Source organism: Cupressus sempervirens, chromosome 3, assembly GCF_028749045.1.
Source record: "Cupressus sempervirens isolate cs-2001-9-10 chromosome 3, ASM2874904v1, whole genome shotgun sequence".
Classification (NCBI taxonomy): Eukaryota; Viridiplantae; Streptophyta; class Pinopsida; order Cupressales; family Cupressaceae; genus Cupressus; species Cupressus sempervirens.
This window is the reverse complement of record NC_143120.1, coordinates 1,026,178,366-1,026,205,347: the sequence shown is the minus strand read 5'-3', so window position 1 is coordinate 1,026,205,347 and position 26,982 is coordinate 1,026,178,366.

The window sequence follows — 26,982 nt, the reverse complement described above, 5'->3', positions numbered from 1 at the left end:
CACTAAACCTACTTCTCATCTCTTTGGTAAAAAGGAACATACCTCTAATGTATGTAGAAGTAAGAGTAGTTGTCAACATGATAAGCCTAAAAATGCAAACTTCTATCACAAGTCCAAAAAGCAAGGACATTTAGCACAAGAATATAGAACCAAGACCATGAGGACACCAAGATTTGAGGGTCACTGCTACAACTACAAAAAATATGGACATAGAGCATTTGAATGCAGATCAAAGCCTATGTGTACACCTAATCAGCCTATAAGAGGAATTAATCATGCACATCACTACAATTGGTACTATAATACAAGGAAAATTTGTCACTACTATCAGGAATATGGTCATGTACCTCAGAATTGCATAAGAACACACTTCAAGGGGAACTATAGCAGATGGTTGAGTCAAACTTCTTATTTTAGCTACTTGAGGACTGGACATGTCAGCAAGAACTATCCAACAAAAGCCAAGGCACCCAAGACTGAAGATAACAAGGGCAAAGAAAAAGTTGATGTGGAACATATTAGGGAAGATATGAAGAAGACATGGCAGAACAAAGGTGAATGCAGCACATCAAATGGAGAGATCACTTCACCTAAGAGGTCAAGTGATCACACCTTATTAAATTAAGTACTAGAAAGGCACATGGGGCTAATACATGTAAAGATGTATCATACATCAGCCCAAAAGAACATAGGAGCACTGCAAAGAAGAAATCTACATAAATTAAGATGCCAGGATAAAAGGTGAAAGATGATGTCAAGTTACCTTTGGCTGTCGAGTAAGACTTGACAGTGGTTACCAAGCAATTAACAAGAATAGTAGATGCCAAGTGAAACAAGATAGTAGCTACCGAGTGAATGAAATATAGTTGATGCCAAGTTGAAAAATCCTTTGGAAGTCAAGTGACAGTTGTAAGCATGAAAGCAATAAATGCTAGGTATTAAGCATAATAAAAGGTAAAAATCATTTATTTTTTGATCATTCGAACAAAGAGCAAAGACAATTAGAGCAATTGAGCAATTTTCTAGTGATCAAAAGGCAATTTGTAGCAATTTAACAACAACCTAACTCCATTTCATTGATTTAATAGGTATTTCACTCAAGTACTGAGTTACGTAGTTTGAAAAGTTTGTTTGAATAGTAAACCCTAGTTTAGTTAGAAATGGCATCTGGTTCTAAATTTGTGAAGGAAAAGGAAGGGTTGGAAATTCAACTAGTTAGCATTGAAGTTAGACAGCCAGAGTTTAGACACATCTATGAAGTCACTTACAAAAATGATCCTGCTAGTGCCCTATCCATGATTCTTGATAAAGTAGTAATGGCTCAAGATATACGCAAATGCTACAACTATAAGGTAGGATCCATAGGAGATTTTTAATGCATTTGATAAACTCTATGAAAATGGGATACTTAAAGATGAATTCTCCATAATTTAGAAGAAGAGTCTAACCAAAACCCTAGTTTTTCCCATTGTCTTTAAAACAGAATGGATATGCATTATGCTGAATAGAATCCATGATGGAGCTTTTTGGTTAGGAACTAGGCTAGTAAAGTTCACAAAGAAAACTATACATAGGGTTACTAGTATCCCAACCCTAGATCAGCCCAAAACCCTAAGGAGTGATAAGAGGGAGGCAATTGAGAAAAACACTAGTGCCAAGTGGAATAACAAGGGCATGACAATTGACACCATCAAAGACCCCCTACTAGATTTTTTTGTCAAGATTATATCTCACAAATTTTACCAATCCAACATGTTAAACAATGTACCCTGCATAGCAGTAGATGTTGCTTACAAGTTGGTAAAGAAGTATCACACTTATGATCTTATAGAATTAATGATGCAGAAAATCAATGAGAACTTGGGAGCCATAAGGAAATCTAAAGGGGCTCAATGCAAATTTTATGCAATATTCATTTGCATATTTTTATACATCATGAAATAATTTCCCTCAATAGTCAAGGTAAGATGGGATCCAAACAAGACTATTGTTGATCAAATAAATGGATTCATTGATCAAATGGGTGAAAACTTTCATGCCCAAATGACTATTTATTTTGAGGATTTCAAAAAATCCATGAAATAGAGAATGAGAATTCTAGTCTTGGAGCAACATGAAAAAGAAATTTGTTTTCTAGTGAATATTGACTATACCTCCATACCAGTAGGCATCCCTATAGTTAGATGGCTTAGACCACTGGGCTATGAACTTGATGTGGATCAGGCATCGGTAGCTATTATAGTATTGCTAGGAGAGGAAATTGATAAAACTGCAAAGCACTTTGGAACACATGATGTTGTTAGGTCAAGGGTGGTAATAGACCTAAAAATAGCCATAGTAGTGAAGAAGAAAGATAAATTGGTCACGAAGATCAAAAAGAAATTTGGGGTAGATATTGGAGAGATAGGTACTATAGAAGAAGCAGAGGAAATAAGTGATGATAAAGAAGGAGATGAGACTAAAAAAGAGTCTGTACAATTGACACAAGGCTTAGGAGAGGATGAAGAGGAAGGTGTAGAGAAAGAAGGAGCCAAGGAAACATCCATCCAAACCAAGGTGACCAAAAGAAAGGCAAAAGCACCACCTGCTCCTCATCCCAAGCCAAAGAAAATAGCAAAGCTTGCACCCAAAAATCCTACAACTAGAAGTACTACAAGAACAACTACACAAAAGGTGAAAGAAGAGGAAACAAATAAAAAGAAATCCACTAAGAAGGCTGAAGAAGAGCCAAAGAAAAGAAAAAAATTTGTTTCTCAACTTGAATTAGATGAAAATAGAATAGAATCAAAAAGCCACAGTCAATTTAAAGTGGTATGTTGTCCACCTAAGTCTTCTATTGAAAAATTATGTGCTAATATTAGGAATGGAGACTTAAATGATTTGAAGAATGTAGATTTTGATAAGTTCACAAAGGATGAGAAAAATAAAATAGAGAAATCTATCTATAGTATGATGGAAAAATATAAACATACACCTCTTGAACTAGATAGTTCATTGCCAAAAGAATTATATAAGATTGTAGTAGATAAATGACATTTTCTTCTGCAAACTGAGAAGGAAATAAGGCAGTCTACCTTAGCCAGAATGTTGCTTGATTTGACTAAAAGTCAAATAAAAAATGCAGTCAAAAGGAACAATAGTAGATTTACTCCCAAATACAGGGCATTTAGTATTTTACAAAATAAAATAAAGAGGTTGTGAGGAAAACCACAAAAGTTTGGAAAATTATTTACAAGAAAATTGATGATGTATTTGATGAACAATGCAAGGCAAAAGAAAGTGCAAGAAATAAGGAAATAAAAGCAAGAAGGAAGAAGGTAGAAGAAAAGAAAGTAGAAGAAGAAAAGAAGGATGAAGAAGAAAATGATGAGGAAATTAGTAAAGAAGAGGAAAAGGGGATAGATGAGCAACAAGAATAGAGTGTGCAAGACACATAAATGCCACCTCCTAGCCCTCCTCATTCTATCATCACACTTGTAGAAACAATCAAGATTAAGGATTTTGTTGACACTTCTAGTCAAAACATCAATCCATTAACTACAGAGGATCTAGCAAAGATCCTTGACCAATCAACACAAGCAGCTAGGCTATGTTCAAGCCTAATATTTTTTAGTGTTGATGAACTCCAAAAAGTAGTAGAGAAATCAAAGGAATTCAATGTGAAAACACAAGAACCACCTTTGACCACACAATATACTAGATTTCTACTCCTTCCACCTCCATCTCCACCAAAAGCTATTACAGATGCACTTCAAGAGCCAAGTGAAGTAGCAGGTTATGATAAAGACAAAGCAGTAAAATCAAAAGGTATATACCCAACCAGAATGATAGAAGAAGAGAAACAAATTGAAGAGAAAGAAGAGACAAGAGATAAGGAGGAATCTGCAATACAAACTTTGGTTGAACTACCCAAAATAGCTACTCCTACAAAAACTCTTCAATAGCAAAGCATTGGAACACTAGAATTGCAAATTAGAACACTAGGCTTGAGCTCAACTAGGGTAGCTAGGACAATTCATTATGGAATCCTTGAGCTAGATGAAGAAATAAAGATACCCTATTATGAATCTAGTACTCTCAATGAGGAGAAGATGAATTAACTTTAGAGTGCATTGGATAGAAGAAGGAGACACGAGGCACTTAGAAAAGATTGTAGATATAGGAAAACATTAAATTAAATCAAGGACATATTCATGGATGCCTTCAGCCTACAGTCTCCAGATGAATTGAGACCAATTATAGAGCAACTATCAGATATAGTTGATCAAGTAACAAATGAGGACCATGATACAAATGACAAACTAATGGAATGGTCAAAGAAGAAGTTCCAAGGTAAGGTCAATAAGAAGATATTGAATGACATCATTTTGGGACAAGTTGACCTAGCTAAGAAAAGACATAGAGTCAAAATTGTACTTGGGAACATATTCTCCCTTTACAATAAATTGTGTGATTTTTCCAACTTCACACATGAGACTAGCAAGAAAATAATGAGCTTAGAGAGAAATCTAAAGATTTTGAGCATGCAACTTCCTACCAATCTAGCTCAAAGTGAGAAGCATTTTTCTTAGATGTTTCATACTCAAAGGGAACTAGTTGTATTATTAGTAGAGGAGGCTAATATAAAAGCCAAGTTAATGCAAATTCAATCCTCCATCACCCCTCACTTGGAAGTACTTCACAAGGAGAAAATGTATGTAGAGACAGTCCTGAAGAAAGATCCCAATCTTTTTACACATGAAGGACTTGTAGACTTAGCAGCAAAGCTTGCAATCTAACACAAGTCATTGGATATTGCATTAAACAACTAGGATGCAGCTCTGAAGATACTCCTAGAGGTTAACAGCTCATTTTTGGCCAAACATGGTATTACTCCATAGAACCGTTTGACATTAGTGTCAAAAATGGGGGGATATATTATAGGCGGAGTAATGAGAAAAGGAGGAGATATATAGATATTATGGGTAATTACCAAAATTTGATAAATTTTGATCATATTGATTACATTCTTTCACTCCATTCTTTCATTCATTTTGAAAATAAAGTGGAATGATTGTAAATATCCAAGAAGGGGGGTGACAAGGAATAAAGAAGTGAAGGAGAGATGTAAAATTTTAGTAATCACATGGAATACTGAGATATCACATAGATTAGATACACCATACAGACTCAGAATGTAGAAATAGGTCAAAGAATAGAAAGGATCAGGCATATTGGCACATAATTTCAATTTAAAAGGCATAATCAACACTGGGGGAGTCATAAGGTATATTGCTACTCAATTTTTTTTTTGAAATTTTGTATGTAAGTTGAAAGGTACTCAATAAGATTAGGATCATCAATGCTTAGCTAAGTGTTTTTGACACTCATGTCAAAAGGAGAGATTATTGGTCAAATAAATAATATTGACAAATGAGTGTCAATGCACTTAACCATTTTCATCATACATACCAAGTACACAATAGATATTGAGCCAAAATTTCAATAGGTGTTGAGTCATAGTTAGTGCCAAGTAGATTATAGTGTAGTATGTGCTAAGCAATATAGGATATATCAGGAGCTGAGTAAACTAGGAAATGTAGTTAATGCCAAGTAATCTAGAAACAATATGTGTTGAGCATCAGTAATACTTCATGTGTTGAGCAATGTAGGATCAACATAAGAGTTTCTATTTGTACAAACTGAGATAAGAACCATTTTTGGAGCCAACTTAGACAAATTTCAAAGGAGAAAAAGGATAAGGATGAATCATTTACATTTCATATGCAATCTACATGCAACCAATCAAAAAAATGGTGAAGGCATGCAACCAATAAGAAAAATGCAAAGTATGAGCAAGAATTTGAGATTCAATATGGATCATAGATCCATAACTAACCCTAAGTCTTCGCATTATTTATAAGGAGAATGGATGCACCATTGTATGCATTGAAGAAAATAGCATAAGGGGAGATTATAGCAAAATTTTAGTGTGAAAAGAAAGGACTTATTTGAAAGGACAACATTTATACATCTAGTTGATCAGAATGGAATAGGGGACATATCTAGAGATTAGATCTAGCAGAGATCAGAAGAGGAAGAGTAGATCAAGTGCTTGAACCCAATAATTTGAGATTGCATACAATTAGGTCAAATGTTTTAATACTCTCTCACAATTGTATTAGAGGTTGAAATCCTATTCTGATAGGTTAGCTTAATAGCTAGGTAGGAGAGCCTTTGGAGAAGGTCAAGAAAATCCTATGTATTAGGTGGGTTTAATAGCCTTTATTTAAATCCTTTAATAGGGTGACACTTCATGTAAAGTGTTTGCAAATCATTTCAACAAGTCACAGTTAATAGTATGTTGTAGCCTTTAATAGGGAAAACCTTTAATAGGGAAAACCATCAAAAGTGGTTGAACTCATTGCTGCAGTAATTTTTTTGGGTGTCATTCCCACCCCAGTTTTACCTTCTTATTCCTAGAGGATTTCTAGGTCACCAAAATCTCTTGTGTTATGTGTTGATGCATGCTTTCATTTTTCATGATTGTTTACATGTTTAACTTGCATGCATGCTAGTTTCAGTTATATGTTATTAAGGGTTGAAAAGGATAAAAAATTGGTTACTTCTGATTCACCCCACCCCCACCACCCCCCCCCCCCTCGGGGTCTCTCAGAAGTACTCTTCCCATTTGAACATTCCAACAACTCTTGGGTAAGATAAAAATGTACATTAACTAGTTCATGGGCCATGATCAAGGACAAGGGATGTCTTGGAATATGGATGATACAATCATGGAATGAAAATGAGGTTAAAAAATAGATGGAGGAGCAACAACTGATTACACATGGTACCTATTTGCCAAGTTTTCACTAGGTATTCACTTTTGGACGAAATTTTTCTCTCAACTCAAATTTTCATGCCAAGATGCATGTTTGATAGGTTTTCATCAAGGCATCCATTTTTTCATGACTTCTTTAAAAAAAAATTTCTTTTTTTGGGACTTTTCAATGGTATTTTTTGCTATTTTTTCAAGACTTTTAGACATAATCATGAATTTTTCTTACAAATTATGACATAATCTCTAGACCCATGACTGGCCATAACTAAGTGTGATTCATTCCAAGTTTATAGCTAAAATCAAACCATTAGAAACACCTCAAGATATACCATTGGAAATTTTATGTAGGAAAATGCCTGCTTCTCATGAATTAATGCATCAAAGGATAATTGGGTCAAAGGATCCTTTGTATAGGATGTCACTAATGATGTGCTCAAATACTTTCTAGATAGATGTTTTATTGTGGGTGTTGGATAAGTTGGGTAGTAGGATTTGGGTATAGGTAGTTGGATACAAGGAAGAACTAGGAGGATTGAGACCAACAACTTTTGATATGAAGGTTGATTGAAAGAGCTCAAGAAGACTTTGTGGAATGTTGAACACTGGAACACTAATATTCATGGAATCATCATTTTCATTTTGAATCCTTGGGAGATTCTTAGCTTTTTATTTTTCATAGTCTAATGGTGCCTTTTTAGTTTTCACTAAGAGACCTATGCTTGTTATTTTTTCCTTTTCTTTAAATTTTATACTGATCTTTAGGAGCTATTATTATCTTATTGTAGTCATAGAGGCCATCCATCAATGATAACATCTCATATCCAACTACATGTCTACAATGATGTCTATATTTGGTAATGGGAAATCATCTTTAGGACATGTCTTATTAAGATCATGGAATTTTGTGCATATTCAAATGCCCCTACACTGCTTTCTTACTAGTACTAGATTGGATATCCACTCTTTTTAATCAATGGGTCTTATGAAGCATACATACAATATTTTTTTCAATTTGTCTTTCACAAGGAGAGAAACTTGAGGATGCATCTTTCTCAACTTTTTCTTTATTGGTTTCACTCCTAGTTTTAATGGAAAGTAATGGAGGACTATCTCATGATTTAATCTAGGCATGTTTGGATAAGACTAGGTGAAGTTGATCTACCTTTCCAAAAAGAATTTGACAAACTTATCTCTTTCCTTTAGTGATAAGAAGGCTAGGAAATGTATGATCTTAGGGTTTTTAGGCATTCCCAAATTTATCTCTTCTATCATTTCCACAAGTAATGATGATCTTTCCTTCAATAGGGGTATGTCCAAAATTCTATCCTCAAGCACATCAGAGAGGTTTTCACCCTTGGGTACATCATTTACTTTTACTTTTTCATGGTATAATGACACCTTTCCATTTTCACCAAGAGACCTACTTTTCTTTTTACTGACTATTTTTTCCAATTTTGTGACTGGAAGATGGAGTTGACTCCCTAAAGTATGTCATGATGTTTAGGTCAATGGAAAATCCTAACTTGTGATCTCCTCAAGGTGAATCTTCATTAAGCTCAAAGAATTTTGTGATGGCATCATCATTTTCAAACTAGTCAAATGTTTGTGGTCCTTGGGAGATGCCTAGCTTTCTCTTTTTCATGGTCTAATGGTGCCTTTTCGTTTTCACAAAGAGACCTATGCTTCTTCTTTTTCTCTTTTCTTTTAGTTTTATAATTGGAAGATGGAGTTTCCTTCCCAAAATATGCCAATGTGTTTAATTTGGGAGAAATTTATTCTTTATGATCATTAATTGTAATACCTTCATAGAGTTCCAAGACATTTATAAGAGAATCATATTTGTCAAATTGATCCAAGATTAGTGGTATATGTTGGTCCTAATCCAATAGTTCACAATGATATCATCGGTGTTAAATGGGATCTTGTTAAAGGTATATATGGATATTTGATTCAATGGTATCATTGGGATCATGTTCTGAAGAAGGATGACTTGGATCCTAGAATGTCTTGATCCAAGGTCTCAAGCTATATTGAGTGATAGTTGGAGTTATGGTAACGTGGTTATTCTCTATAGGTAGGCTATTATGGTCAACAAACATATGGTCAAGTACATATAGACTATCAATATTATCAATTTCAAGTTGTTTATCCTTAGATGTCTCTTGATCATTCAAAACATTCACATTCTTACACAAGGGTACCTTATTACTAGGAGGACCTATTCATAATGGTTTGAATCCAAGCACCAAACTAGGAGGTCATCCTTTTATAGTGATGGTTTTTGTCATTCTTTTTTTTTTTGAGATCCAACCACTACATCCATTATAGCCTTATTTTTGCATGATAGTAAACCCATGTCCATACTTGATAGGAGACATCAAAGTGGGTTATTGTTCTACTTTTTCTTTCTTAATACAAATAGATGTATTCTCATAGACATGTTCTTCACTTAGGCCACCCCCACTAATGAAATTGATAGAAGTGGCATTTTGTTTACTCATCTCAGAATGTTGTTCTTGCAATAGTTGTGATTACTTATAAGACTGGGGAGAAAGTGGTGACTCCCTAATGTGGAGTACTTGAGACATAAAGTATTCTCCACATCCTTTATCTTTAATCTTTAGCCTTTCCTTGGCTTTACTGAGGAGTATATAAGGATCCACATATTTAGAGGAATCTATGGGTTGTGCTTCATTATTTGTTGGGACTTGGTATGTGGTAGCATTTCTTAAATTAGCACAAAATTGGAAAGGATCTAGATCACCAAAGATGGTAACCTCCACATTTTTGTAGGAAAACTTTAGACACTGATGATATATAGATGGCACTACATTCATAGCATGAGTCCAAGGGTGTCCTAGTATCGTGTTGCAATTAATTTCAATATCTAGGACCTGGAACAATGTATTCTTAGTAGTCAAGGCAACTCTAATGGTTAATATGATGACACCCTTGAAGAAGCATTCGACATCATCATAGGCCTTTATTTTGATTTTGCAAGTGGGATCCACATATTCTTCAAAGTAACCCATACTCTTGACAAATTTAAGGGAAAATATGTTCAATCTCACTCCTCCATCTATCAAGACATGTCTCACCTTAGCATTATGGATAATGTTTTTGAAATGAAGGGGGTCATTATGATTGGGTCTATCCTTAGGAATATCTCAATGGGAAATGGTGATATGTTGTGATGTGGATAGGTTCCCAATTATGGCCTTGAAATGGGCAACATCAATGTTATTTGGGACTAATAACTCTTTGAGTTCTTGATTAAGGATCTTCTGATGCTTGAGTGAGACAGGTAGAAAATCTAGTATTGATATTTGCACTAGGGTCTTGATGAGTTGATCAAAAATGCTATAAATAGATGAAGTAGGAGTATTAGGTCTTCTAGGGGTGTAGGTCTAGTAGAGGTAGTAGGTCTAGAAGGAGCTCCAAATAGGGTGATCTTGGTACAACGTGTAGTGACAATGTAATGAGGGTCCTTGGCCTTTAAGGTGAATGTAAACATGTAGGAGTCAAACTGATTGAAGAAATTGATGGTGTAGTCGTATCCAGTGTGTGTGTGATTCAAATTAGCTTACAAGATTGAGTTTGAACTAAAGGCCTTCCCCTTGTCATGATTACCCAAATGATCTTTAAAATTAATGCGTTTAGAATTGGGTGCTCGCAATGATGGATTGATTGTGATTACACTATTAATAATAACGTCTTGTATTTCATGTTTTAGCTAGAAAAATGATGAGGTCTTATGTCATTTGGTGTGATGGTAATCATAGAATTTATTTTCATCCCACTAAGAGCCTTGAGTTAATGGCTTATCTTTGATTGGCAATAAATACAAGAAGTTATTTATAGGTTCCTAGTTATGGCCTTGAAATGGGAAACATCAATGTTATTTGGGACTACTAACTCTTTGAGTTCTTGATTAAGGATCTTCTAATGCTTGAGTGACACAGGTAGAAAATCTAGTATTGATATTTGCACTGGGGTCTTGATGAGTTGATAAGTTATATGTTGTGATGTTGATAGGTTCCCAATAATGGCCTTGAAATGGGCAACATCAATGTTATTTGGGACTACTAACTCTTTGAGTTCTTGATTAAGGATCTTTTGATGCTTGAGTGACACAGGTAGAAAATCTAGTAGTGATATTTTCACTGGGGTCTTGATGAGTTGATAAAAAATGCTATAAATAGATGAAGCAAGAGTATTATGCCTTCTAGGGGTGTAGGTCGAGTAGAGGTAGTAGGTCTAGAAGGAGCTCCAAATAGGATGATCTTGGTAATGAGGGTCCTTGGCCTTTAAGGTGAATGTAAATATGTAGGAGTCAAACTGATTGAAGAAATTGATGGTGTAGTCATATCTAGTGTGTGTGTGATTCACATTAGCTTACAAGCTTAAGTTTGAACTAGAGGCCTTCCCCTTGTCATGATTACCCAAATGATCTTTAAAATTAATGTGATCAGAATTTGGTGCTCACAATGATGGATTGGTTGTGATTACACTATCAATAATAACGTCTTGTATTTCATGTTTTAGCTAGAAACATGATGAGGTCTTATGTCCTTTGGTGTGATGGTAATCATAGAATTTATCGTCATCCCACTAAGAGCCTTGAGTTAATGTCTTATCTTTGATTGGCGATAAATACAAGAAGTTATTACTAAGTAATTGTTGAAGTATAGTCTCAAGAGGTATCCCCAAGGGTGTGAATTTCCTATCTTTGTTTTCAAGATGTCTTCAAGGTCTATCTTGCATTGATGTCTTAGTTGTTTGTTGTTGAGGTGGTGTTTGATTTGGAGCTTGCGAATTTGTAGAATTTATAGCTTTTAGAGATAGTTGAGGTTGTGATGCACTGATCATGCATGCATTCACAATACCATCATTGGTTACATTCTTGTTATTGGATAAAAATTATACCTTCTCATAGACAAGTTTGTGTTGGGGTTTTCCTTGTTTTTTTTAGGAATCCCTTACGGATGAAGGAATCTTTAATACTAGCCCCTTTTTTTATAAACTTGGAAATAGTGCTTGGACTTCTGATCTTGAGTTCATACATTAGGTTGGGGACTAGACTTTCAATGCATAGATTAACTTGTTGTTCTTTAGGAATGTTTATTGAGCATTGACTAACTATTTTTTTTCTAACATAATAAGAATGTGATAAGTGGTTCTCCCATCTTATGTTTAGTTGAGCACAAATTAGAAAGTGTTACATCATTTTTAATGTTGAAGGAAAAGTTGGAGATGAATTTATCTACCAATTCTGACCAATTTTTATGTTGCCAAGAAGTTTGGAGTACCATTCGAGTGTAGGCCCTCCTAGAGAATGAGGGAATAGTTTTCTGAGGTAGGTGGGATCATTGTTGAGTTTGGTACAATAGGAATAGAATTCCTTGGTGTGATCAATGGGGTTTCCTTTTCCTGAATATTTTTCAAATCTAGGTGCTTCAAATTTTTTTTGGAATTGTGGCATATATAGACCTTTATCAAATGGATTAGGATGTAAGCACATTTCTATGTATAGAGCCTATTTCTTCTAGACTCCCAATGCCTCAAGTTACATGGATAGTTGTTTGAATTATTGTAGTAACTCTTCATTTTTTTTTTTGAATGATAGTCCTCTCTGTGAGTTTGTTGTCTCTAAAAGTAGATCATTTGCTATGACAAAAACTATGTCTACTTGGTTCTAAAATTTATGTGTCTGAAGAGTCAAATGATGTGTCACTAGGTGGTGGAGGTATTTAAGTAGCTCAAAGACAAAAAGGTCCTTGTTGTAGTACATGTTGTAGTACTTGTTGTAGTAATTTCTATGGTACTTTTTGTCGTATTGATTATGACTTTTGTACCATGGGTTGTCATTTTATCACATTTTGTAGTTGTTTTTTGTGTCATTTGTTGTGGTTGGTGTTGAGGTACTACTATTAGTTGCATGTGAGACCATGTTTGTGACTTTTTTTGTAGAGGCATCTATTGAGGTTGTCAAGGCTTATGTTGTTGTTGTAAAAAGTGTTTTTGATAAGAAATTTGTTTCTCAAGGCATCTTTGGTATTCCAAATATTATTTTAATTTCTCTCTTGATGTTTAGAAAACATGGCTTGTTATTTTTGGAATTGTTATTGGTAAATTGCATGTAAGTCAAGTGGATTTACATTGGATTGCATGTTAGGGAAGTTGGATCATTGCATCACTTGAGGTTGTTGTTATTTTTGATATGTTGTATGCATGTTAAGTGGATTTTGAATTGGTTGTGCATTAGGGATGTTAAGTCCTTATACCACTTGTGGTTTTTGTTGTCTTGGAAGTTTGTTATGTATCTTAGAGGTGAACATCATGTTTGGGTCTTGATACTTTTGTGTGTTAGATGTTTCTTGTTGGAACATCATATTAATTTGGCAATGAGATTTGTTTCTTTGGGGAATGGGTGAAATGCTGATAAGACTCTTTCTTTGCATGTCAATAGGGGTTTGTGCAATTGATCTCTCACATGGTACACTCATAGGAGTCTCCATAACATTTGATGTCATAATAGTTGGTAGAGTTAAGAGCAAGGGTACACTTTGTTGGTTTTCCTCCAAGCGAGGTATGTTTGGCATCCCTAGAGTGCAAGTCCCAATAAGCACATATTGTTGTTGCATTATTTGATTGAGGTTAGTTCTTAATGTCCTTTTGGGATATGTTGGGAGAATCTTTTTTTCATTGATTGATGGACATTCATCAAACAAGGGATTGATATTAATGTGTTCAAAATTACTTTGAAGGATTTCAATGGTTGATTCTTGGTGGGATCTCAAGGGTGTCATCATTGTGTTTGAAAATTCCAAAGGTTGTTTTCCCTTGTTCAAGTCTAAATTAATATTGGGTTGTATGTTTTAAAAAATTGGATTTTATTGATATGTGGACTTAAGTCACTCCAAGTTTGGATTAAATTTGACAATATTTTGGGTTGCCAAAAGTTTGAAGTATTTGCAAAAAGTCTTGTCATTGAAAGCCTTAGCCATTTCTTTGTCACTGATGCCATAATCTATTTTAGAATTGTCATTAAGGTGAAAAGTACCTTGTATTTTTAGAGGATTAAAGGTACTTATGTTAGGTTTACTAAATTCAAATGCGTAATTTTCTTCATCCTTGGGAGTTGTAGGTACACTTCCATATCTAGGTGGGATAGGTATGAATATGGGTTCAGAATTGGGACTCCATTGAACCACCCTATGTGTAGGGGAAGTGTTTGAAGGAAACCTCATAGTAGGCACATTGTTTAGGGTTGGTTGTGTCATTTCTTTATAGTTATGCTCTTGTGAATACATGCTTAAGGGGTTCACAAGTAATGGTTGTAATGCTTTGATTTGGACTTTGTCAAATAGTTGTTGATGTTTCTTTGTCTTCTTTTGTCTTGGATGAGCTTTAGGTTGTGTCTGTACCTTAGAATACAAGGGTTGATATAGTTCTTTAGGTCTCTAAGTTTATTGTGTCCTTGTGACTGCTAACAAGATATCTAAAGATGCAGATGCAGTGGAGAAAACCCTAAATGGATATTCTACCTCCCAAATGAACAACTAAACTACCAACTATACTCAAGGAGTGCCAAGTGCACCCTCAGTGCACTTGGGGACCTAAAGGTAAGAAGTTGGTAGTTAAAAGGAATGTAGTTGGTAAAAAATGTGTTAGGGTGACCAATATGTAGAATGTGAATGATTTGATTATTTTTAGGTGTTTTCTACGATTTAGGGATGTAGCACAAGCTATGAGATGTATGCAAGGTATGAGTCTTATTTGGAATTTAAGGTGTTTTAAAATGTTATCCAACCTAAGGAAGTGCAAAATGACCTAGGGTTTTGATATGCAAGGTGCAAATGTCTTATGGAAAGAATGCAAATGCAAATGTGAATGATGTTTTTTAATTTTTACTAAAGGATATGAAAATGAGTCTATGGTATGAAAAATGAAGATTAGAGTTGATTTTGGACTTGGGGATGATGTTAGAGATTGATTTTTGGAAATTGGATTATGAAAATGAAGGTTGATCAAGATTCATAATGAGATTTGGGATGAGAAAATTGATAGGTTTGACAAAGATTTAGATGAGTTGATAGTTAGATAAGTGGATTGAATTGTGATATTTGGAGGGAATGTTAGGGTTTGGACCATGTAAAGTGGTGTGATCATGAAACTAGGGTTAATCAAAATGACATTTATGGAGACTCAAGATATGATAATGTTATAACAAGGGTGTATGCAAGGCTTTGAACTTGGGAGCAATCTTTGAAATGTATCAACCTAGGAGTTTAACCTTGTGATAATGGACTTTGGATCTTGACCAAAAAGAGATAAAATTGACAAAAATGAAAAATTCAAATCCATCAAGACATAGATGATTTTTGTCCCAAGAAAATGACAAAAAGGAAGGCAAAAAGACCATGGTCAAGATCCCTTATCCATTGGCATAATGAAATACTCTAGGGTTCATACTATGTTTAGATTTGTCACCAAGTTCAAAGGGTTTGGCTTCAAAATGACGATTATACTGATTGGATATGCAACATGAAAAGTTTATAGGATGAATAATGATTTTTGTGGTAAAAATTTATGTTTTTGGTTATGTTGAAACTAAAGACCTATACAAGCTTCTAGAGGAAGCTCCTAAGGTCCCAAAATGCAGTCTAGAGGCCCAAAATTGTCATGCAGGTCACCAAGTGTGCTATGATAGCACCAAGTGATATTTGATAGGAAAAACTACACCTATACTACAATTGGGGCTAGTTTGAGTGCAGTTGGTAGTTTCATGGCATAGTTGGGAGACTAGGTGGAAAGTTTACTAAACTAGAACTAGGTGATTGTCAGGTTGCTATACCAGAGAGCTAGTTTGTTGGGGATGATGTTATGATAAGAGGGGAGATGAAAAATTAATTTTATGACCTAAGGAATGAATCCTAAAGTGTTCACAATGAAGGTACGGAGATGCACAATTTAGTTTATAACAAGCTCAAAAAGAGAGCCTTTATAGGCATTTGGTGGCTATCCTAAGGTCCAAAAAATGATATTTGGAAGTTTAAACCAAGTTTCTAGGTAAGAAAGTGTTTTTAGACATATCCAAATGTACTCCTAGTGCACTTGGGGTCAGTTTGAGTGTAATTGGTAGTTTCACAGCATAATTGGTAAGATGGGCAGAAGCTAGGGTGATTTTGGGTTCTATGGGCTCCAACTATTCTTCTAGAGACTTAGTTGACAAGGGACAGTATTATGATTAGCAAGAAGGTCAAAATGATGTTTAGAACATTGGAAATGGGGTCTAGGATGTGTATGACGATGTCTAGGGTATGCAAGGATGCAAGATGGAAGATGGAATATGAAGTTTAAGGGCTAGAAAATGAAAACTAGGTGATGCAAGAGGATGCCTAAGAAATGTACTATAAATGATAAGGGATGCAAAATGAGGACTAAAATGATGAAATATGAAGCCTAGTGGATGCAAGTATGAGGCTCAAAATATGGTTAATGCAAGTGTATGCTATACAAGGGTGGAATCTAAATCATGATAGGCACTCCTAAGGTTACAAGTCTCCATGTTTTCAAAGTCTTGAATATTTTGGACTAAATTTTGCAATTTTTTAACAATGTTGTAATGTTTTGAGAAGGTTGAATAATATCCAAGGTGTAAATTTTCAAATTTGATTTTTATCTTGCTTAATGTTGTACACACACAAGACAAAATAAGACAAGAATAGTTGTTGTTAAAGTGAAAAGACACACTACAAACTAGGCTTTAAGATTGTATCCAATGAATTCCCACTTGAACTGAAGTTCAATTGCACTTATCAAGAGCAAACAACCTAGCATCTTGCCACCACTGGCTCCCCCTTACAATGAACTCGCTTCTTGGGGCTACCAAGATCCAAATCCCAAGAGTCATCACTTCTTAAGGGATTGTTGCCTCTACTAAGGACCGCAAGTATGTGGGATGTCTTCAAGAGCATTGGTGACCCTTGAGCCAGTGGATAGAAAGGTTTTTGGCCTCTAAAATAAGGTATTTAGTGTAGGCATTATATTTTGAAAGTGAATGATAAAATTTCTTAGAAAGTCTCCCAACCCCAAGAATTGGGGTTCGATGCACCACAAGGGTACTAGAGGAGAGCTATCACATAGCAATATTATCAACAAAACATTAATCGCATTGATTTTTTTATAGTAGTTAAACTGTTGACTTTTCTTTGGCCCATTACCACTTCGAGGTCGTCCCTTAAGGCTCACAAAGTGGTGAGTCTTAAGTCTAAGGAAACCCTCTCTAAAGAACTTACATGAATTTCTCTTACACACAAAATCTACGAATGGTGAGGGGAGAGGATATGTCAATGTAACTCCTAGGGTTAGAAACAATGCATGGACACTAGAAAGAAAATAAAAGTTATTTTTAGTGCACCAAACAAAGTGTTATCTAATCTAAGAAATCTACACACAATGTTTAGACAAGCACACAGGTCTTCAACAACATCCTACAAACAAGCATTAGTGGTTTATAAGTGATATGTCTTTTCCCAATGATTTCCACATGCTACAGTAGATCACCAATAAAACAAATACATTTATTTTAGGTACTAGAATGAAATAGAAATGCTAGATATAGATTCTAATCAAAATAGGAGGTTTATGTGAACCAAGTGTGCTCTAACATAGTAGACTATGTCCCAGATGGCCAAAAAGACTGAAGAGGACCCCAAGTGCACTTAGAGAGTGCTACCTATGCCCATGGTGCATTTGGGGCCAAATTTTATTGTAGTTGGTAGTTTCTAAGCATATTTGGGAGAGTGGATGTAGACTATGGGGAAATGGGGTCAAAACAATACCGAAAACTTGAAATTTTGAAACCTACTCACCTAAATGTGCTTAAATAATGCAAAGTGCATGCATATTGCACTTGGGACCTAGAAGGGCATAGTTGGTGATTTTGGAGCATATTTTGTCAGGTTTGAACAATATATGCGGCTTATGGTGATTCCTAGGCCCCTAAAATAGCTTCCTAAAGGTCCCAAGTGCACCCTAACAGAGTAGAGTGCATTATACCCCTCCAAATGAGCTCCTTCCTTGTACCTAGAAGCACAAAAACAAGAAACCCAAGTTAGTTAAGCATGATCTCCACGTTGGGTTCACCAATTTTAAGACTAGAAAAATGGTTAATATCTAACATAGTATAAGAAAATTTAAAAAAACTCAATAAATATATGCTAATACACTCTAATCTACATGAAATCCAACTAAAACAAAGAAAGAAATGCCAAGTAAATGTCCCTCTTTTAGTTGTAGCTCCCATATCCTTCTTTCTTCTCAATATGATGTAGCTCCAATTGCCTATAATGCATACAATTAAATGAAAAGACTATTCATGATATTGTTGGAAATATAAGAGGAGTAACTAAGAGGGGAGGGATGAATTAATCACCACAAAAGAAATCAAAAATCCCTTAGATGTCAAAAAAAATCAAAACATAAACTTTGATTAAACCATATCCTAGTGTTACTCGAAAAACACATATGCCATCAATTAATACTAGCAAATATTGTAACTTGGAAAACACTCAGAATCAACTATAACTAAATATACTAATCTTAATATGATTAACTATGATTAACCATAAATTTAACTTAGTTGCATGCACATAAAAGAAATACCATGAACACAAGTGACACCAAGATTTTATGTAGAAACCCAATTTGGAAAATAACCACTAGTTGCAAGTAGTTACTATTTTCACTCTTCTAAAGTGAGCCTTGTTAGGATCCAACCCTATTAAAGGTTACAAAACACATTGTTAAGTTTGATCCTATTAGAGAATTTAATCACCCTATTTAGGGTGGCCTTATTAGAGGTCTTCAAGACACTTCAAATAGAAATGCTACCCTATTAGAGGATTTACAAATAGTTATTAAGCCAACTTTCTTAAGATATTTGGATCACTAATACAATGGTTAGAAAGTAATAATTTGGATAACTTGATTTATGATGCAACTAAATTGCTTATTATAGACCTCAATTCTAGCTTTAATACTTAATCCTTCCCAATCAAATGTATCTTTGCAGATCCACAAGGATATTCTATTTATCCTTCAAATTTGCTCCTTGGAATCTTCAAATATTTTATTACTTGCAGAATTTCAATCCTCAACTTGAACTTATAGTTATATCTTACAAATTCTCAACTTAGCTTGAATACAACTTAGAATACTCAATATTCATCTCCTTAGTTAGCTATAACCAACAAACAAATCAATTGAATTCAATATGTGAAAATAAGAAAATCCTTCATTAGCTAATGCTACTCAGTAGAAACTAACAAAAAAATATTTTCCTGTGTTAACCAAGTGAACTTGGTTAACACTACATATTAAAAAAAAAATCCTTTGGTAACCGAGTGAGTTCAGTTAACATTGGTTCCATCCAACATTTCACTGAGTGGGCTTGGTTAATACTCAACTTCTACAAACTTTCCTTTGTGGCTCGATTGAACTCAGTAGACACTGACTTCTAGACATGTAAAACTTTGGAATTCTTAGTAGGCATAGGAAACCATCTTCATAGCCCAAGAAAGCCCTACATACAATAACTAGAAAGGATATGACATTTTGTGTAACATCGAAGACAATACATAATTAACTAATTATTTTCAAAAATCTCCCTCTTTGGTACTAATGGCAACACAACATGTCATAATATAATAAAATTTTATAGAAAGGATAAAGTAAGGAACATATCCTTAGTTTCATTTTGACTTTCATCCATGAGAACTCCCTCAATTAGTGCGAACTTCCTCTGCCTTCAATTTTCTTCCTCTGTTAAAACTCTTTTATCTTCAATATCTTCTTTTGATGGCAAACTCTCCCTTTTTGATATCAGACCAATTTCATCTCCTTTCTCAAACATCTTTAAAAAAAAATGTGAAATGTGTACTCTCCCTCTTTATTAAATTTTATGTTATATAATAGCAAATCTCCCTCTTTGACATCTCATGCCAAAGACAATATTCAGAGAATAGCAGTGTATCTTATGTACTAATTCATATCTAATGTGCCCTTTTCAATACTACACCAACTGACTGGTCTTCAACATGCTCTGGTTGATGCATCACTAATCTTTATTTAGTGAGCTTTAGATAAGGTAATTACCCCTAACTTACCTCTTAGATACAAAAATGCATCCTTAGGTAATAGCTTAGTGATTATGTCTACAATTTGTCCTTTAGTATTCACATACTCTAATCTTACCTCTTTATCTTGTACCGATTCTCTTAAAAAGTGATATTTTATAGCAATGTACTTGGTTTTGGTATGCATCACAAGATTCTTTGATATGTTGATTGCATTGGTGTTATCACAAAAAATAACCACTAGATCCTTAATTTCTATCTTCATACCTAATAAGAGTTGTTTGAGCCAAACAATATTGGAAAAATTAATTATTGTTGCCACATATTCTACATCTAGTGTGGACTAAGAAATACAATTCTACATTTTTCTTATCCAAGACACTAGTCTTTTACCAAGAAAGAGTGCCCCACCACTGGTGCTCTTCCTATCATCAATGCTTCCTTTCCAATCTGTTGGCTCCTAATTTAACAGTTTTGAAAATGACGAAGAAACTAGACCAATGCATCTAAGGCTAGCAAATTCCTATGATAGATACACTAGACTACAGTCTTGGACCAACTATAAGGCATAACTCCTTCTTCACTTTAGGCTCTCCAAAACCTAGGTAGGTGAACCTCAGATCCAATTAATATGGTACCAGTGCAAAACATATTCCTGGATCTAACAATGTAGATAAAAACCCTTATTTCTCCTAATAACCTATGCAATAAAAAAGAGGTGCAGTAGCAAATTACAACTCTATGGAATGCATAAGCTGAGTGAGGGCATCACATTTTAGTTCTTCAACATAAAAGGGAAAGAATGTTTGATTAATAATGTTGAATTCAAAAAACTCTCAGAAATGCAGCAATAAGACTTTAATGATCCTGTAGCTGACGATTGCCTAATCCATTGGGAAAATCCATGAATCAAATGCATACACATGGATATTTGATACTTATGTATATATTCAGATATACGATCTATCTATTTACCTTGTAAATATACATTTGTGCTCAATCCAAACCTCATTCTTTCATGATATCCTTCTCAATAAACCTGCAACCCTATTGATTCACTAAAGCATTTACATAACCCCTTGAGTTACAAGTAACAATAAGACAACATACAACCTTAAGGGACTACAACTATGATCTAGGCTCTTTGTTCAAAGATCCTAAAACATTGAAGCTCACTGAGATAGGAGACAAGATTCAAGATGAAACTCAACTTGCTATTCTTTGTATTAATTTCTTTGAAAAAATACAACCATATGCATGAAATGAAAACATGAAAACACCTAACAGATCTAAACTATCTATATTGTCCTTCCTAATGCTGTTCATAAAAGAGAATTATGCTAAAAGGAATGGTGTCACAATCACAAGAACACATCAAAAACTGGAACCAAAACCTAGTATCACAGCAGTGAGTGGCTTTTTCTCTAAAACATTGGAACCATGAATGGTCTAACAATGAAAAATTGGAAACTTGCTAGTATTACCCAGAGAAAACTGCCAACAACCTTTTAATAAAAGAAAGAAAGAAACATATAGGAAAGAAAGATAAATTCCCAGATCTGATCTGCTTGACATGTGTCCACTTGGAATTCCATCTCTTGCAATTGCAAAACTTCTCTCTACCTTCTCCCATCAATTGCTAATCATATCCTTTCTATTTTGCCTCTTCAAATGCAAAATATCTATGCAAAAGACAAAATTCCACTAATTGAATGTGAATATGTGCCAATTTATCAAAAATTTAGCCAAAACAACACAAATATTAAAAATAATTAGATAGAAAGGTCACTGAATGTGTTTTAGGTATTTTTCCATTGAATTTTGCAACTAATGAGTCAAAACACCTAATAAAACATGCCATTCAAACTTTGAGAGAAAACCTTTTGTGGCATGAACCAATGGCATTATGTGCAAACAGTGATCTCAATTTGAAAAATACTCCTCTAGTATGGCTCTAGGTTGCAACTAAATTTTAAATTTTAAATTTTCAAAAATTCAAAATTTTCTAAAGCCTGAACTTTAGATTAAACTCATTTTGAAATTAAAATCTGCATGGGACTTCAAATTTGGAAAATGATTAAAAAAAATTATATTGTAACTATTTTCATTTTCTTGTATTTTGGGTCAAACTAAGTTTGACTAACGTGCCATGTGGTAATCTCTAATTGGTCCACCAAGTTGCATCATCATCATCCAGATAGAAGTTACATGCCACCACCATGTGGCAGCCTTTCATTCACTACCTGAACTGCTACCTCAGCATGCAGATAGAGCCTGCCACATCATCTCCCAACCTAGGCCCATTGCCACTTGTCAAATTTTTGCATGCTTGCATTTTCTAACTTCCTTGCATCTCTATTTTGCGAGCATGCACCCATGGTTGGATCGTGATACATATCACAATCTAGTGCATCCTCTCAAACTACTCTTGATCTCCACATCAACATTTATTAGGACCCGTCGCCATGTGGCATGATCCCACATTCCCATAATTATTATCAATTGGGCATTTTGTTATTGTGAGCTTGCACCCACCACAAGATGAAGCCATGTGTTAGCATCTTAAGCACTTGATCTTTGATCTGCCACATCAGCATGCATGTACTTTGGTTAAAAATTAAATTTACGTCACCCTCCAGCTCGCATCCTCTGGTGCATGGGTCCGCACTCAATGACACTTTCCTTTTCAAAAGGTGTTGCCTTCAATTCATTCTACATACAGAGTTGTATTAGATTTAAACAATTCTAAATCCACCTCCACAAAGAATGTGGGATAATTTCCTTGAGTGTTTCTTCGCCCTTGTGTGAAATTTTCTTAAAACAATGGCTCCCCTTTTGGCGTGATCTACTCACCTTGTGGCTCTCTCCATATTCTTGTAAACTCTTTGTCCCCTACCTTTAACACAAACTCTCTGCTATTTGAAAATGGATGTCTCCTTTGTTTCACTTAGTCAACTAGCCCTTCTCAATGCATGAGCAAGAGGCATGGACTACCCTTTTTCCTTGTCACTATTGCTTCCATGTTTCTATACCTTTACAAAACACTTTCAAAGACATAACTATAAATAGAATGATCAGCAAAACAATGATAATCCAATCTACAAAAATAACATTGTATGTAACACCAATGCTAATCCCCAACATCAGCATGGGTTGAAAAAGCATAGCCAAATCATAATCTATAATGGGTAAGTCTAATGCTGGGTGTTTCAGTTTAAGATTGTAGTAAACTATAGATCCTGCTACTCACATAATCATGCACTTGGATATGGTTGTGGAGGACTTGGGATCAAACTCAATAATGAGTGTAAGCATGGGAACAAATATCCCTGCTCCACCAACTCCTCCAACACTACCCACTGTAGCTCCAAAGAAAGAAATTATGATGCCCATCACTATTTTCCAACCAAATTTCATTTTCGGCCAAACATGATGGTACTCAAACCTATCCAATTGCCAGAGGAATTTTCCAGCTCTTATAATATAAGCTTTCATGCTCTATTCCTCTACAAGATTGTCTAGTTCTTCCATACCTCTTTCCCTTTGCTGGGGAAAAGCTTCACCTTTTGGAAATGTCCTCTCTGTAGAGCCAAATCTCATGGCCAAAAGTGCCCCAAATAGTGCAGAAGATACAACTAAAGACAACCATTTTGGACCTCTTCTTGCCATGTTTAATTAAAAAACGACCCAAGTCTGCTAATCAATGTCTTCAGAGCTTCAAATTTAGCTTTAAATGCAAGCACTTGTCATACATTTAGAACTTACATTTGCTTACATTTTGCATATTTTCCTATAAAGTATATGATATGAGAAAAAGAGGTCCATACAATAAGTCATGTAGGTTTATGAGAGAGGTCTTTTTATTGTGACTTTCCTCACAATGTAATTTCCTTTCCCTAAGTTGACCTTCTCGTCCCTATATCTGATGTCCATTCTATTATGATGCTACATAGAATAGGCAAAGGATAGCCTTACCCTATTGTTAGGAACCATCCAAGAAACTGTGCTACTAGGTAAATGTGGAAGAGCTACCCTTAAAACTCATTTTTACCCTTTACTACCCAATGTCATTTTAGTGCTAGATGGTCCTTTGACTGGTCTTAAAAACTGACCAAATCACCTGATCAGGCTCTAGAAATAGGCACACTGATTTTTTGTTTTGCATACTCCTATCCTATCGAATATCATCTCATGAAAAATTCAAGGTCAAAGATATAACAAGTCTTTGACATCTAAAATGCAATGCAAAAAATAATTTCAACATTTCGTTCAACTAGGTCAAAATTATAACTCGTCAAACAAGGCTTCCCAGAATTATGTGCAAAGTGCATCAGCATGAAAATAGTTAACTACCAACTTTGAGGGATTCAAAACCCAGTCAAATAGATTCAAAATGACTCAAAATCTAAAATGTAGGATCTTAGGTATGAACACTAAACATTCCCAAAGTGGCATATCACAAAACATTTCTGGGTGTGAGATATTCAGTTGCAAACACAACCTCCTTCTGTTGTTTGACACTTAGGTGAAAAATGCAGATTTGGCAAATGCTCAAAACATGACTTCACGAAATGACTCAGAATGACAATCTAACTTCATAGAACACTTAGACACATTGAATGCATGGTATTAGAAACATTAAACACCTTAGGGGCCTCAAAGGTACAGCCAGGTACAATCTCATCAAAAGCATTTATGGGGCTCTATTTTCTCAATAGTGCTCAAATTTTGCGCTGCAATTTTGAATGCCAACACAATCAGCATCAATGAAGGCTTATAACTCTAAGTTTCCTACTATCTTGTACCATAAACCATAATCTTCAATACCCTTTAGATACTGCATGATTCTCTTGATTGTCATTATATGATTTTATTTAGGATTTGATGAGAATCTTGCCACCATACCAACTGCAAGAGCAATGTCAGGTCTAGTTTGAAAAAAATACTATAATTTTCCAATAATTGATCTATATGTGGTCTAATCTACCTACTTGGAATCATCATTTTTGGAAAGATTATGTCTAGTAGACATAGGTTTTACAAGAGGTCTTGAATCTTCCATTCCAAATTTCTTTAGTATCTCTTTGATATATTTAGATTGCGTAATATTAATACCACCTTTCTTCTGCAATATCTACAATCCAACATAGAATATTATCTCTCCCAATATGGACATCTCAAATTTTGTACTTATTTCTTCTATAAATTCTTTGCACAAGCCATCATTTCTAGTAAATAACATGTCATCCACAAAGAATTCTGGTAATAAAATCTTCTTGTCTGGTCCTTCTTTTATATATAGGTAATTGTTGTCATTTGTTCTTTGAAAAGAAATTTTTATCAAGTAGTTTTGAATTCTTTCATACCATGCTTTAGGAGATTTCTTAAGCCCATACAATACTTTATGTAATTTAAAAACCATATCCTTTTTGCTAGGATCCATAAAACCTTCTAGTTATTTTATGTAAACTTCTTCTTCAAGAATTTCATTCAAGAATGCAAAATTTCACATCCATTTGATAAAATTTCAAACCTTTATGTGTTGCATATGCTAGTAAATTCCTAACACCTTATAATCTTGCAGTAGCAAAAAAAGGTTCAGCATAATCAATACCTTATTCTTGAGAATAACCTTTGCATTCTAACCTTGCTTTGTTTCCAGAAAATTCTCCATCTTCATTCAACTTATTTCTGAAAACTCACTTTGTGTCAATCACATTCTTATCCTTTAGTCAAGGAACAAGAGTCTAGGTATTATTTCTCTCTATCTATTATATTTATTTATTCATTTCTTCAATCTAACTTTCATTATCGAAAGCATCTTTAACATTTCTAGGTTCAAATTCAACAACTAAACATGCACCTTTGAATTTATTTATGGTCATTGTTCCATCTAACTTGTCTCCAATGATCTGACTAGGTGCATGATGCTTTCTAACATATTTTTCTAATATAGGTAATTTGGATTTAGAATTTGTTCCACTAGCCTCACCATGATATTCTATATCAAGCTTGGGTCCCACTGTCTATGACTCAAGTCCATCAAACTTGATTTTCTTTGACAATAGCTTGGTAGCTTTTGATTGTGGCTTGGGTCCTTTACACTATGACTCAGGTCACACTAGTTGCAACTCAATCACTTTTGGATATTTTGGGGACTTAGGAGGTGAAGTCTATTGACCTCCAATTTGATTTGGTAATGTATTAGTTTCATAATATACAAATCTTCTATAATTTTTAGGTTCTTGGTTACTTTCTTTTTCACTCTTTTCTACAAATTCATCAGTTCTCACATGTACACTTTCTATGGTTTTATGAATATTTAGATTCAAACACTTATATGCTTTACTTCTGTAGGAGTATCCTAGAAATATTCCTTCATCACCTTTGACATCAAATCTACCTTTCCTAGATTCCATCAAGATATAACATTTTCTACCAAATACTTTCAAGTAACTTACATTATGTTTGTAGCCATACCATAGTTCATAAGGAGTTTGATTTGAGTCTTTCTTCATCTATACTCTATTCAAGGTATGCATTATAGTATAATTGCTTCCTTCTAGTATTTGATTGCAAGATTCTTTTCTATCATTAGGGTTCTTGCAAAATCCATTATGGATTTGTTCTCTCTTTCAACTATACCATTCTACTATCATGTACCAAGGGTTGATACTTGTCTCTTAATTCATTTTTAATGCATAATTCAATAAACTCATTGGAAATGAATTCACAACCTTTATCTTATCTCAAACACTTAAAATTATTTCTAGTTTCCTTTTCTACTTATGCCAAATACCACTTAAACTTTTGAAATGCTTTAGACTTTTCTTTCAAATACACTACAGTCATCATTCTAGAATAATCATCAACAAGAAGAGTAAAATACTTATCTCCACTGTAGCTGTCAATTCCAATAGATCTACATAAGTCTATATGAACTAGCTATAAGACTTCTTTAGAATGATAGTCCTTACTTTCGAAACTTGTCTTTCCGCTTTACCAATCTAAAATTTTTTG